Here is a 13560-nt window from a genome sequence, read left to right on the forward strand (position 1 = left end):
AATCTCATTAAATCAACGAGAGGTTATTGGAGTAAAAATTGAGTAAGGACCTCCAGATGTGCCCTTCTATATACAAGAGACATTTGTAGAAGCAGCTGCATCAGCAGTAGAATGCCTGAGCCACAGGGATGACAGATGCAGATTGACCATCTCATTAGACTGATTTATAAAGCGGCAGCTCTCACCCACACCTCCTCCAGTTGTCTTGTTTGGAATATGAGGAGTCACAAGCCAAGAGAGAATCTCCAGGGCTCTGCCTCCATTTCATTTTCACTTGAAATCATTGTAATTATAGAAACCTATTTTACATTTAATTTGGATTTGTTTACCTCCTTGGTTATTGGGTTTTAACTGTTTAACCATTCTTTTTCTCGCTCATTAAAAACCCAACAAAATGCCTGCAACACCAATAACATCCATAACAATGTTTCCTTTACGATGATTATGAATTTGAGAAGGTAACAATGCTTTTGAGACCTGCTGGGGTTATTTAGCCCCCTAGATGTTTGTGGGCATCTACCTGGATATTTTTTCCCATCTGTTGCAGTGATGTCCTGGAGATTGGACCATATGCAGCAGGTGAAGTTGGAGGGGTGTGTGAGGGAGTCTGCTATGTGTATTTCACTAAAAGAAAGTGAAGGTGGATATGTATAGATCGAGAACCAGCAGGTATAAATCCATATAGCTCCATTGACTTCAAAGCAAATAGGCCCATTTACACCAGTTACAGATCTGGCCCAGAAGGTTTAAATTTTTTTAAACGAATGTTTTCACTGGGGATAACTATGTGTTATCTGCTCTGTCTGAGTGTATGTGCCTTATTAATGAATGTGAATCTGGTCAATCCTGAAGTGGAAAGGGGCTAGGATAAGTTCACGATAGTTAAAAGACTGGCTGGACGGCTGTGAATGTTGCCTGTGACTTGATAGACTGCATTTTGGTTTGTTAGATGTGCAGCATTGGTCTTATGAGGGTTGTTTAGGGAGTAAATAACATCTGCTGTACAAATGGCTGGCAAAACCTATTTGTAGTATAATTAAACAGCAATCATTTTGTTGGAGAGTAAACAAGAAGATAAACAGTCCAGGAATTAATGATCAGAATATCATTGCTTGTTTCACTGCTAGAGATGTACAACAGGTACTGCATGCTTCTATAGAGAACACTAGTGGAAGCAGAACCAGAAGAAAGGTTTTTTTATATGCCAAAAATAATTCTGCTAGTGTTTCTCTGGAAAGATCAGATCTTTCTTGTTGCCAACAGATCTCCCCCACCCTGTGTATTCCCGGGTTTTCACCAGAACTAGAGTGGAGTGATTAATTTGCAAGTAGTAATTTATCTGATGAATCAGGACCCCCTCCGCACTCGCAGAATGTGTGCAAGCAGTTCTCAGTTTCCATTAATCTATTAGTCTCTAAGGTGCCACAAGTACTCCTTTTCTTTTTGCAAATACAGACTAACACGGCTGTTACTCTGAAATTAATCTATTTGTTATTGGAAAGTATACAATGAATATTTATCGCAATTTTTGTTAAACTCTGATACCCTATGTTCACAAACAATTTGCTGGTTAACTGTGATTGTTCAGATAAGCCAGATGATATTGTTTCTCTTGTCTGGTGGGATGACCTCACAAGCACTTCTGGGGTGAATACCCACATGTTTAAATGTAAAATTTAGTCCATGTGAATATTTGTGCATGATCTGTGAACATTCAGACAGTACGACTATGCAGCTCTGTGCAAATGCAAAAGGTGCTGGGGGTACTAAAAAAGGAAAGCAAATAATCTGTTTATCTGATTACTTATGTGATCGAGACCATTTTTGCAATACTTGCTCACTTCTATGGATCCCTAAGAGCCCTCTAATCCATACTAACACTCATTTTTTTCATGTTCTCTGTATATATATGTATATCTTCCTACTGTATTTTCCACTGCATGCATCTGATGAAGTGGGCTTTAGCCCATGAAAGCTTATGCCCAAATAAATTTGTTAGTCTCTAAGGTGCCACAAGTACTCTAATTTTAATGGTTTTATACCCTTTGAGGTGAGCAGTGAGGGCTCTTCAAGACTATTAATGCTGCATTGTAACCAGATGAATATAAGAGGCTCCCTTCTCTCTCAGGGGCAGGGCGTGCTATTTTAACACTATCCCAAACTCTTATCTACTGGGGAAGCTAGATGAAGACAGGAAATCAAATTCAGACCTTCTGGATGACACAATAGAGCACTATTACTAGCCCACCAAGCCATCTACATTGTGACACTTTTGATACCTTTGGTAGTTTAGTCTAGCTGTTAGACTCATAGGCCTAGATCCTCAAAAATATTTTGGCACAACATTCTGTTAGAAAGGCAAAAGGGGAGTGCAATCACTGCTCTGTCTTAGGGTCTCTGCTGATATTAGGTATCTGAAAGGGGGTGGGCTATAAGGAAACAGCTCACATACTGTGCTGACGTGGGCATATCAGAACCTGGATGGATAAACAGATCCATGGCCCCACCCACTTTTGTATCAGCCCTCAGAGCTAGCCAGGAAAGGAATGATTACTCTAGAACTTTTCAAAGAGTGATATCAAAAGAGGGACATTGCCCTTGAAAGTCTGCTAGAAAGACCATTGTAGTGCAACACAGCATCGTCAAAGCTATACTTCCATAAAGCTCTTCCTGAAAATGCTTCTTCTGAAACAAATATCATCACCTCAAAACATACAATGCCATCACCCCTGAGATGTGCCAGGATCAATACCCAAACACAAACACCCCAAACTTGCCTTCTGATGTGTTATCTGAAACAGCTACAATTAGATGTGCCCAGGTTTTTCTCTGGGTTTCCACAATATACCATTATTCAAACACTGAATTCAGACTACAAGTCAAATTCAGACTATAAATAATGTCTCTTCTTTCTCCTCTTCTAGTCCCAAAGCATCTTTGGAGACATAAGGAGCAGTTCAGTGTCACCATTCATTCTTGCCCATGTGTTCCTCAATGAAGCCCAGCTTGGTCATGTCCCTGCATATGATATCTTGCCATCTAGTCACTGGTCAGCTTCTAGGTTGGACTGACCTTGGTTGTGTTTGCATAATTTTCTTTGCAATCCTATCATCTGTTTGTCTTCTGCAGTGTCCCTACCAATCTTTATAATTGCAGACAGTCCTGTACCCGGAGTTCACATCCTACTCTCCTTCTAACTACTTCATTTGTCTTGAAATCATTCTACTTTATACCTGCCATCTTCCAAAAAACACTCATCTCTATTGCCTACAGCTTCTGATGTCTGTTCCATTTAATGTAGCTGCTTGCGGACCATACAGTAATACTGTTAGTAAACTGGTATGATAAATTTTTCACTATGTTTTTTATCAATCCATAATTTCATCAGCTTCAGTGCAACACTTGTAGCTAAAGCTGTTAGCCTCATCCTTGTTGGAACTATTGGCACTGATCAGACTTCCTAGGTGCACATAAGACTATTTTTTCCTGTGACTTTGCCACTGCTGCATTTAAACACTTTATCTTTTGCCCCCTTTCCAAGATGCAAACAATTCTTTTTCTTCTTGGAAAGTTCAAGTCAACTATACCAATTTTCCAAGGTAGTGAACATCATAGTCATTAATTCTTGTTTGCCAGTTGTACAATGCCATCTGCATAAGCTAAAGAGCTTAATGCTAGATCACCCAATGTTGCAACCTTCACAATGAGGCAAACAGGGCTCACTTTGTGTCTTGAGGCAAGTCTGTGTAGCAGAAGGAAAACTCTGATTTCAAATCCAAGTAGTCCAAGCTGGTTAGACTTGGAAGGTAAGTGGAATAGAGTGGAACCATTGATACCTGTTCCTAGCAAGCTGCAGACTATGATATAGCATTCTGATGAGCTGGATAGGGTGGATTGCGCCTAACACTCAATTTCATCTGAAACTTGATTTATTGTACTGTTTCTATAACAAGTAGAAGAAATAATGTGCACAATTTTCTTTTAAATCAGTGAGGGTAATTAAACGTTGGAACAATTTATCTAAGGAGGTGGAGGAATCTCTAATACTTTAAATCAAGATCAGATGCCTTTCTAAAATATATGCTCAAGCTTAACCAGAAGTGATGGGGTTGATGCAGGAACATTTGGTGAAAATCTATGGCCTGGATGTTTCAGTTTTCTAAGCAAGAATAAAGTTCCTTTTAAAAGCCTGTGAATGTGAGTTGATATTTACTACCATTAAGGAATGCAATTAAGCATTTTCTTCAGTGAGCGAACTCCCCTGAAACAAATTTGAAGCTAATTCTTCTGCAAAAATAATTCTGTTTCTGGGCATTAGATTCGTGAAAGTGACAATAGGCAGAACTTTTTTTTTTTTTCAGATTGCAATGAATGTCATTCAGATTCATGAACATTTGAAGCCATGAATGTTAATTGTCAATAGAAGACGATTTAGAACAAATTGATAAACAGTAATTAGTCACCAGTACCTGATGGTATTCATCCAAGAGTTCTGAAGGAACTCAAATATGAAATTGTAGAACTACTAACTATTGTATGTAACCTATCACTGAAATCAGTCTCTGTACCAGATGACTGGAAAATAACTAATGTAACACCGATGTTTAAAAAGGGCTCCCCCAGAAATCCTGGCAATTACAGGCTAATGAACTTAACTACAGTAGGGGGCAAACTGGTAGAAAACTATAGCAAAGAACATAATTATAATACACACAGATAAACATGATTTGTTGGGGAAGAGTCAAACGCAGCTTTGTAAAAGGAAGTCATACCTCACCAATATTTTAGAATTCTTTGAGGGAGTCAACAAGCATGTGGATAAGGATGATCCAGTTAACACAGTGTACTTGGATTTTCAGAAAGCCTTTGACAAAGTCCCCCAAAGGCTCTTAAGGAGATGAAGTAGCTATGGGGTAAGAGGGAAGGTCCTCTCATGCATCAGTAACTTTTTTAAAGATAAGGTAGGAATAAATGCTCAGTTTTGACAATGGAGAGGGGTAAACAGCAGGATCCCCCAAGGATCTGTACTAGGTTCTGTGCTGTTCAACATACTCACTCATGATCTGGAAAAGGGGGTGAATAGTAAAGTAGCATGGTTTGCAGACGATACAAAACTATTCACGATCGTTTTGTCCAAAGCAGACTGCGAGGAGTTACAGAGGGTTCTCATGAAACTGGGGCACTGGGCAACAAAATGGGAGATGAAATTCAAATGTTGAGAAGTGCAAAGTAATGCACGCTGGAAAAATAATCCCAACTATGCATATATGATGATGGGTTCTAAATTACCTGTTAACACCCAAGAAAAGATCTTGGTGTCACCATAGCTAGTTCTTGGAAAACTTCTGCTCAATATGAAGCAGTTATCACAAAGACTAAAAAAGCACTTTTGATCAGAGCACCTTACAAAGGATGGAAAGCATCATTGTCCCCATTTTACAGATGGGGAAACTCAGGCACAAAGCTGTAATGTGACTTGCTAAGGCTAGCTTGCAGGCCAGTGGCAGAGCTAGGAATAGCATCCAGGTCTCCCGAGTCCCAGCTCAGTGCTCTGTCCACTAGTTACTTATTTACTTATACATTTTAATAAGTTTAGCCAGTTTTTTGGTTCAGATTAAAAAACTGAAAAAAGGACAAGGACTTTTTACAACTTTGAATCCAGTCCAAGGTTCTGAATGAGTCCATTTCTGTTTCATTTAAATGGATACAGGTTTTCTGAGTTTGTGCAAATTGATCATTTTATTTTGCCATAGGAACATGGGCATTACCATGCCAGATGTGAGCCGTGGTCCATGTCGTCCAATAACCCATCTACAATCTTGGCCAGTACCAGCTGCTTCAGAAGAAGGTACAAAAACCACCATACCAGATAATTATGGAATAACTTGGCTACTGGAGAAATTTTCTTCTAACCCCCTGTCAAGGTTCCTTCCCCACTCTGAACTCTAAGGTACAGATGTGGGGACCTGCATGAAAATCTCCTAAGCTTACTTTTACCAGCTTAAGTTAAAACTTCCCCAGGGTACAAACTATTTTATCCTTTGCCCTTGGACTTTTGCTGCCACCACCAAACGTCTAACCGGGTTTATTATTGGGAAGGAGCCGTTTGGAAACATCTTTCCCCCAAAAATCCTCCCAACACTTGCACCCCACTTCCTGGGGAAGGTTTGGTAAAAATCCTCACCAATTTGCATAGGTGACCACAGACCCAAACCCTTGGATCTTAAGAACAATGAAAAAGCATTCAGTTTCTGAAAATAAGAATTTTAATAGAAGTAAAAAGAATCACCTCTGTAAAATCAGGATGGTAAACACCTTACAGGGTAATTAGATTCAAAACATAGAGAATCCCTCTAGGCAAAACCTTAAGTTACAAAAAGACACAAAGACAGGAATATCCATTCCTTTCAGCACAGCTTATTTCCTCAGCCATTTAAAGAAATCATAATCTAACGCATATCTAACTAGATTACTTACTAAGTTCTAAGACTCCATTCCTGTTCTGTCCCCGGCAAAAGCATCACACAGACAGACCCTTTGTTTCTCCCCCACTCCAGCTTTGAAAGTATCTTGACTCCTCATTGGTCATTTTGGTCAGGTGCCAGTGAGGTTATCCTAGCTTCTTAACCCTTTACAGGTGAAAGGGCTTTTCCTCTGGCCAGGAGGGATTTTAAAGGGATGTTTAAAGGGATGTTTACCCTTCCCTTTATATTTATGACACCCCCTTTGGTAAGTGATTGGTTTCTGGCCAGAAACATAAGGGTTTTGTACTTGTTTTCATATCTACAGTAACTGCATATTCATAATGTCCGTATAGATTAACATCTTACTAAGCTCTTGATCTCAATAATATTTTTCATGGGATTCAACAAGTTAATTAGGCAATGGAAAAATGTATTTCATTTTATCAGGTTTGCCTTTCAATTTTATTCACTAACACCTTGTTTTTACATAGCACCTATCACTGTGCTAAGTACTGCACAAAATTACAGAGGGGGAAAGTATCATGAGAAGGGGCAAAGAGGAGTGTTTGATTGACTTTCTCTACCTCATTTCAATTCTCATCATCACCACACCACTGTCACTTAGAACTAGACATTTTTCAGCGGGGAACAATAATGCTGATGGCAGGTTATCCAATCATTGTCCCTACCACAAAAAAGTGGCATGACAAATAAGCATGAACACTGGCAAAAGCGAGAGCATTAAACCTCCTAGTGAACCGGAAGTTCCCTTCCAGGCACAAACACTTCAGTCAGAATGGAAGAATTCTATGAAGTGCAGCGTTCAGGAGTCTGGGAATAAATAAACTCTTGTTCTCCATTCTGATTGGGTGTTGATTAAATGGAACTGGGTATTTACAATTGGTTCCATATGGGAGAAAATGATAGAGATGATTTAACCATTGGAATGATTTGTTGAGAACTGGGAATTGAATGTACTGATTCTTTCTGAAATGCCTAGGTAGATGGCTAATAGGTGCAACTGATATCTATTTTATTGGGATGGGGTATGGAGTAGGGGTGTTTATATATATATATATGTATATATTCTAATAATTAAATGACTCTTTACCATCTAGTCATGTGATTGCCGAAAACTGAAAAAAAAATCTGTCGGGGTTTTTTTTTTTTTTGAAAGTCAAACTATTCTTCAGAAAAAACATTCTGACCAGTTCTAGTGTGGTTGTTTAGCAATCAGAACTCAAACCTGTGCGTGAAAAAGGAGCACAAATTCTTAGGGGAAACATTTTAAAGTGTTTTCCCTCAAAGTTGATAAATATTGTATTGAGAAGATTACATGGAAATTTTAATTCTTCCCTGAAGAGCTATTGTGCCAAGTTGGGGAACTAAAATCTAGCATTAAAAAATGAAACAGGGATTTCAGACCTGCTTAAATACATTTCTCACCACAACCCTAACCATGGAGTCACTATCAACACCTCCAGAATTTTTGCAACAATATAAAATAAAGTGCTCGTTTCAAAACCTACATCTTCTTATCTGGAAAGTGCTCAATACCACCCTTACCATATCATTTCTGTTCCTGGCAGGTTTCATCGAAAGTGTGGGGGGGAGACTTTGCCTGGAACCTTGACCAATATAATATCTCTAGTTTCGTATCAGACGTGGAGGCAGCTGATATGGACACATAAGTCAGGAGGTCCCAACAAACTTATTAACGTTTACTCAGAACTTATTCTGTATGTACCACACTTCAATCTAGCTGACTGTGATTCTTGATGTGGGACACTACCTGGTCTCTGAAAGGCACAGCCTACTACAACTACCTAGAATATGGGAGCACATATCTATGTAATAAATATAAGCATTAATTACTAACAACTGAGCTATATCAATTTTTTTAACCCTCCAATCCCTATCTCAAACAAATTAAATTGATGGAGGTATACAAACACAACCATAACTTTAACTAGTAAATAAATAATTAGCTGTTGCTTTAGGATTGGAGAGGAATTTTCATTATAATAATTTTATGATTTAATTGTAGATTATCTTTCGTTTCTCTTTTGTTTGTGATCTTAAATTCTTTGTGAAAATGCCAAACACTTAACTGACTCCTTTCAAGAGCCAGAGATTTCGGGGGGAGGAGGGGAGGGAGGGAGAGAAGGGAAGGAGGAGGTGAGTGCACGCACAGACTGACTGGTCATTTCCTGCTTTCCTTAAAACTTTGTTTCAACAAATTTTATATTGCTAGGGATAGATTTCAAAAACAATGTGTTCAACTTGATAAACTTCTATTTTACAAAGTACTTGCATTAGTATCTGAAAAATCCTTCACATTAGTTTCTAGTCGCTTGACTGTAAGACTCCAAATTGACTTCGCTTTTAAGATATAAAATGGTATTGTTAGGTTTGATTGTGTCATACAGTTGTGGCACAACATGATTTTCTCACTGGCAACTCTTGGGCTCATGCATGACTGACCTAAGTGGAAGAATTATTACAAGGAATGTTTTCCTTACTTAAAACGTCCTACTCTTATAGTGAAAGTGTAAGATATGGTTCTGTTTGTAAACAACTGAAGCGTAATATCTGCAATACATCATGTAAAGGTATAATCACTGTCAAAATGACAAGGCAACGTCAAAGAAAGTGACTGTGGTAATTGACAGAGATGGTGATCAGGCTCCAAAACTGTTTTCTGATTGCATATTCATGATTCTTTTCTATAATACGCTACAGTAACTGTGTGACTTATTCTAAGTGGATGTTTTAACATCACTAGACTGACATCTTGTACTTTGAGATTTGCAAGTCTAATCTTTAACACTGTTCACTCTACATTGTCTCAAAACATCTAACTCTTGAAATCTGGACTTAGTTGTGTGACACATCAAAGAACCGCTTGCACGCAGCAGCCATCATAGCATGCTACCAGTTGCACTGCTGACTGTGGTTAAACAATGGAGCAGTTGTCAGTTTGCCTCCATAATGCTCATGCCCACCAGTACTGGTGAGTAACCTTGAACAAGCAATTTACACTCACACACACAAATCTTCAAGTGTCCTTAGGCTGACAATTTCTCTCTGATTCACTGTTTGACCGTAGGTGGAGGTGGGCAAATTGAATATTTCCAGGTATTTGCCTCGTTTAGATTTTAGCTATCGATCCCCTGGACTTCTAATATCACAAGGCATGGTCATAGGCATGAGAATGGGTGCAGAAAACATCTATCTGGGTCCCTCCTAGAGCCTAGTTTCCTCCTCTCCCCAAATACAAGTGACAGCCTTTGACTTCATTGGGAGTTATTCATATCCTACAAGAGAGATTAGTCCTTATATCTCTGCGTGAGGTGAGGTTGGCTGGCCTGCTTCCCCCATCCTGAATGTTTTAGTACATTTTCCTAGAGCATCTCGAGGTTTTCTAACACAATAGACCTGCACATTTCTGGGTACAGCTCAGTAATATGCCGCCAAAATTACAAGGAGTTCCCTTTAAAAATGTTTTCACCTCACATGGTGATTGATGACATTCACTTTGTAAAATACTCTTCCCTGCCCCCCAATCCATCAGTTTCCAGATACTCCCCCTTATACTTCCTTCTTCCACCAAATTCCAACTAATCCCAGTTCAGTATTCTCTCTCCCTGGTCCCCAATTTCTTTAGCAAAGAGATCCCTACCTTTTCAGAAGGAAGCCTATGGAAACAGAAAAGTCAGAGAGACTTTTTAAACCAATCGAAAGTCAGGGACTTTTCCCTGGTGAGAAGGGGAGTATAAGGCTAAGGAGAAGTAGCCTTGAAAGAAAAAGAAGTTCCCAGTTTATGATCTGTGTAAAGTCAGTGTGGTAGGCAGATCCTGCTACTGACTTGTGAATTCTCACAGAAAACTTCAGGTTAGAGAGCAGACCCCAAGGCAAGAGACCCTTATCAGGACAGAGGGATTGCCTTCCTTCCTCCGAATTGCATGGGTCCCTGAGCCAGCCAAGAGCAAAGAAACTGGGAATGACCTAGCTAGCCAACAAAAGCTTATTTAAAGAGGGTTCCCCAGGCTCACAGGTGGACAGAGACTCAAAGATGTCTGAGGGGTCCCCATCCTATTACTGTTTTTGTCTACCTTATATCTTACCATATCACTGGAGTCCCTCATCCAAGGCAATGGACCCCCTGTCTATGAGCCAAAGAGAGCTTTTGCGCTTCCGCCTGAGGTTTCCATTAGTGAATACTAAGTTAACTCAGGTGTTTGAGCTTGCTCTAATGTTGCTGAACAGTTTGTGTTTCCACTTCAAACTGTTGGACATCTTCTGAATTGCTTATGAGTATAGATGCATGTTTCTCCTTCTGGATTTAAGTTCACTATTAGGAACTAAATAGAATAAACACAGGCTTATGATGCAAATGAAGACTTCTGTGCCCACCAATTGGTGTTCAATCACCACAAGCAGAAGCTTAACCAGTCAGTGAAGTCTTTCATCCAGAGGCTGTGTGGATATCATGTATGCTGATGCAGTTAATACTCAAACTAGGAGCTGGGAGGTAGATAATCAACTGACACCAAGAGAGCCTCCCTCTAAGGAAGCCAGTGCTAAGCTTGTTTCATCTGGAAAGAGGTCTTCCCCTATCGAGTGCTGAAGAGCAGAAATACTTCCAAATATCTGATGGGTTTGAAAATCTAGGTCTGTTCATTGTGTCTTAGCCTTGCATGCTTTATACTGTACAGCCACTATCGGCCCAAAAGCAAGGAAGAAGAGTGAAAGCTTTGAATGCTCTGTGAATTCCCCCCTGAATCAGCATTTTGCACAAGGTTATTCAGCCCCTATATTTCTGTAACTGGGGCATGCTTGGAAAATACACACACCACCCAGTGGGCTGCAGCAAATTCAGCTGTTCCATACATGGTGTGTTGGGCTCCTGTCAGAATGCTAGGCTTGGGCTGAAACCTAGAACACATACTGCCTCACTCAAGGCCTGGTGAAAGGGTTCTTTGATTTGTACATTGCATTTGTGTATCTACTGAAATGTGTCTCTTTCTGTTGCACATTAAGCTCGGCTTGAGGATCGTGTTTGAGCTATATAGTCAGGGGAGGCCATCGGACAGATTCAGCAGGACACCCTAGCTGCTTTGGTGACACAAAGCAATTGTAAATCTGGCCTAGCCAGCCAGTTACACTGAGTTTACCACTGTTTGTGCTGCCAGAGAAGTGCAAAGCAGCTAAAGGCATACAGACTAGCTCCAGTCCAGAGGATAATTCCTGCAGAAGCCTTCCTGCAGTTCTGTAGCTCAGCTGAGCTCTTGCTGCCCTTTATAATGACCAAGTGTTCTTTACACTATCACCTGACCCTAGCCCCACAGCCTCAGCTGGGACCAACACCCCTAAATGGGGCCAGTCACCTTGTCACATACCTTGCCCACTAGAGCCTTCTCTGGCCTCAGGACAAGCTCTACCCCTCACTACCTCATCAAGGGCAGTCTTTTCCCCTTAAAAAGCAGCCACCTCAGCCTCTCATTCTGTTCTGCAATGCGTTGGCTCTTTATCCTCCTGCACCAAGAGCTGCTGTTCACCAATCTCTTCCTTTACTCTGAAGCGGATCAGTTCCTGTGCTCTATTTATGGCTTGTGCCAAAAGCTTATGCCTTAATGAGCACATTTTTTTCCAGCTCCTGCAAGCCCTCTGCCACTTATGTAGACAGCCAAGTTGTGCAAAGATTTCAACTATGGGACCCTTCTTTCCCAGATCTCTCCTGTCCATGCCTCGATCAGTCTGCTGGGCAGGGGCTGCTGACATCACTGCCGCGTCTGCCCCCAACGTCACTTCTGTGTTTGTGCTGGTCTACTCCACATCCCGTCTCCAAGAAAGGGCCCCTCTCTCCTCCTTCACTTCAGGCACTTGGGACTGTTATGGTTCAGTTAAACTAGGCAGTTCTCTGCAGTGGGGATGGTTTATCTTGGTCTACAGGGCTTCTCCTTTTCCTGTTTCACTCAGGGTCATCATCCACTTTTGAGATCGTTTTACTACATGTCCTACAATCCCATAGCCAAAGCACACCTTGGACTGATCCTTCCTCCTTTGTGGTCTGACACAGTTTAGGGGATGAGCTCGTGCTATGGGATCTCAGATCATCCATTCAGCTGAAATACCACTCCATAGAGTTGCAGTTCTTTCGTGGGCAGTCCTTCCTGATGAGCCCTGGCTTCTCACATCAGAAACACATTAATGGGGTTTCACTGCAGCTCTCAGAGGAATTTCCACTAGATTTTGGGAATGACGGGGGAACTGCTAGCTCTTCAAACCTACCTAGGACAAATAGTGACTCTGTGTCCTTGATAGTTCTCCCCTGAATCCCCAGGTTGGATTCTTCTCTTCACAAGTTAGGCATTTTTGGTCTGTTATGCCACTCAGGGCACTCAACTCCCTTGGCTTCTGCTCTCTGCATTGCCTGACCTACCAATGATGGCTGGTCATGCCTTACCCAGGTTTGGAGTCCTGCAGGCAGGAGCTTCAAGAATTGTTCCAGGACAACTTGCTCCATCATTCTCTCATTGGAACTCATCTCTGGACACAACCAATGGGTAGCAAGGTGCCGCAATTTTTGGGACAGTATACACAGATGTACTTGCAGTTGAAATGATTCAATCTGGAACAGGCGATGATATGTCTTTGGAGTCAATCCCAGTCTGTCTAAAATAGCAGACTGGATATGAGCTTGACTGCTGACCACTGAAGTCTTAGTACACTGCCTTGGCCTCACTAGCCAACCACTGGCAAGTGCAGATGCAGGCCTTAGGGTCATATTCTGCCCTAACTTCACATCTAGGGCCAGCCTTGCCTGAGTTGCCTTCTCGAGCAGGAGTAAGACTCCCTGGAGCCCTCGGAAGGTGTTTCCAGAACTGTTCCTGTTGCTGGTTTTGGGCTTATTGCTGCTTTTGTTGACTCTGTGGCTATGTCTATATTGCACACCAGTGTCGGCAGCCTGTAGTGTATATGTAACTACATGCCACAGTGAAAAAGCAAGATGAGTCCACACTGTGGTTGGTAGCTCCACGTGTCAGTGAAAGGTTTGAGCAGAGGGAAGGCAGTGGGGAAAGGCTCTGGAAAC

Source organism: Eretmochelys imbricata, chromosome 5, assembly GCF_965152235.1.
Source record: "Eretmochelys imbricata isolate rEreImb1 chromosome 5, rEreImb1.hap1, whole genome shotgun sequence".
NCBI lineage: Eukaryota > Metazoa > Chordata > Testudines > Cheloniidae > Eretmochelys > Eretmochelys imbricata.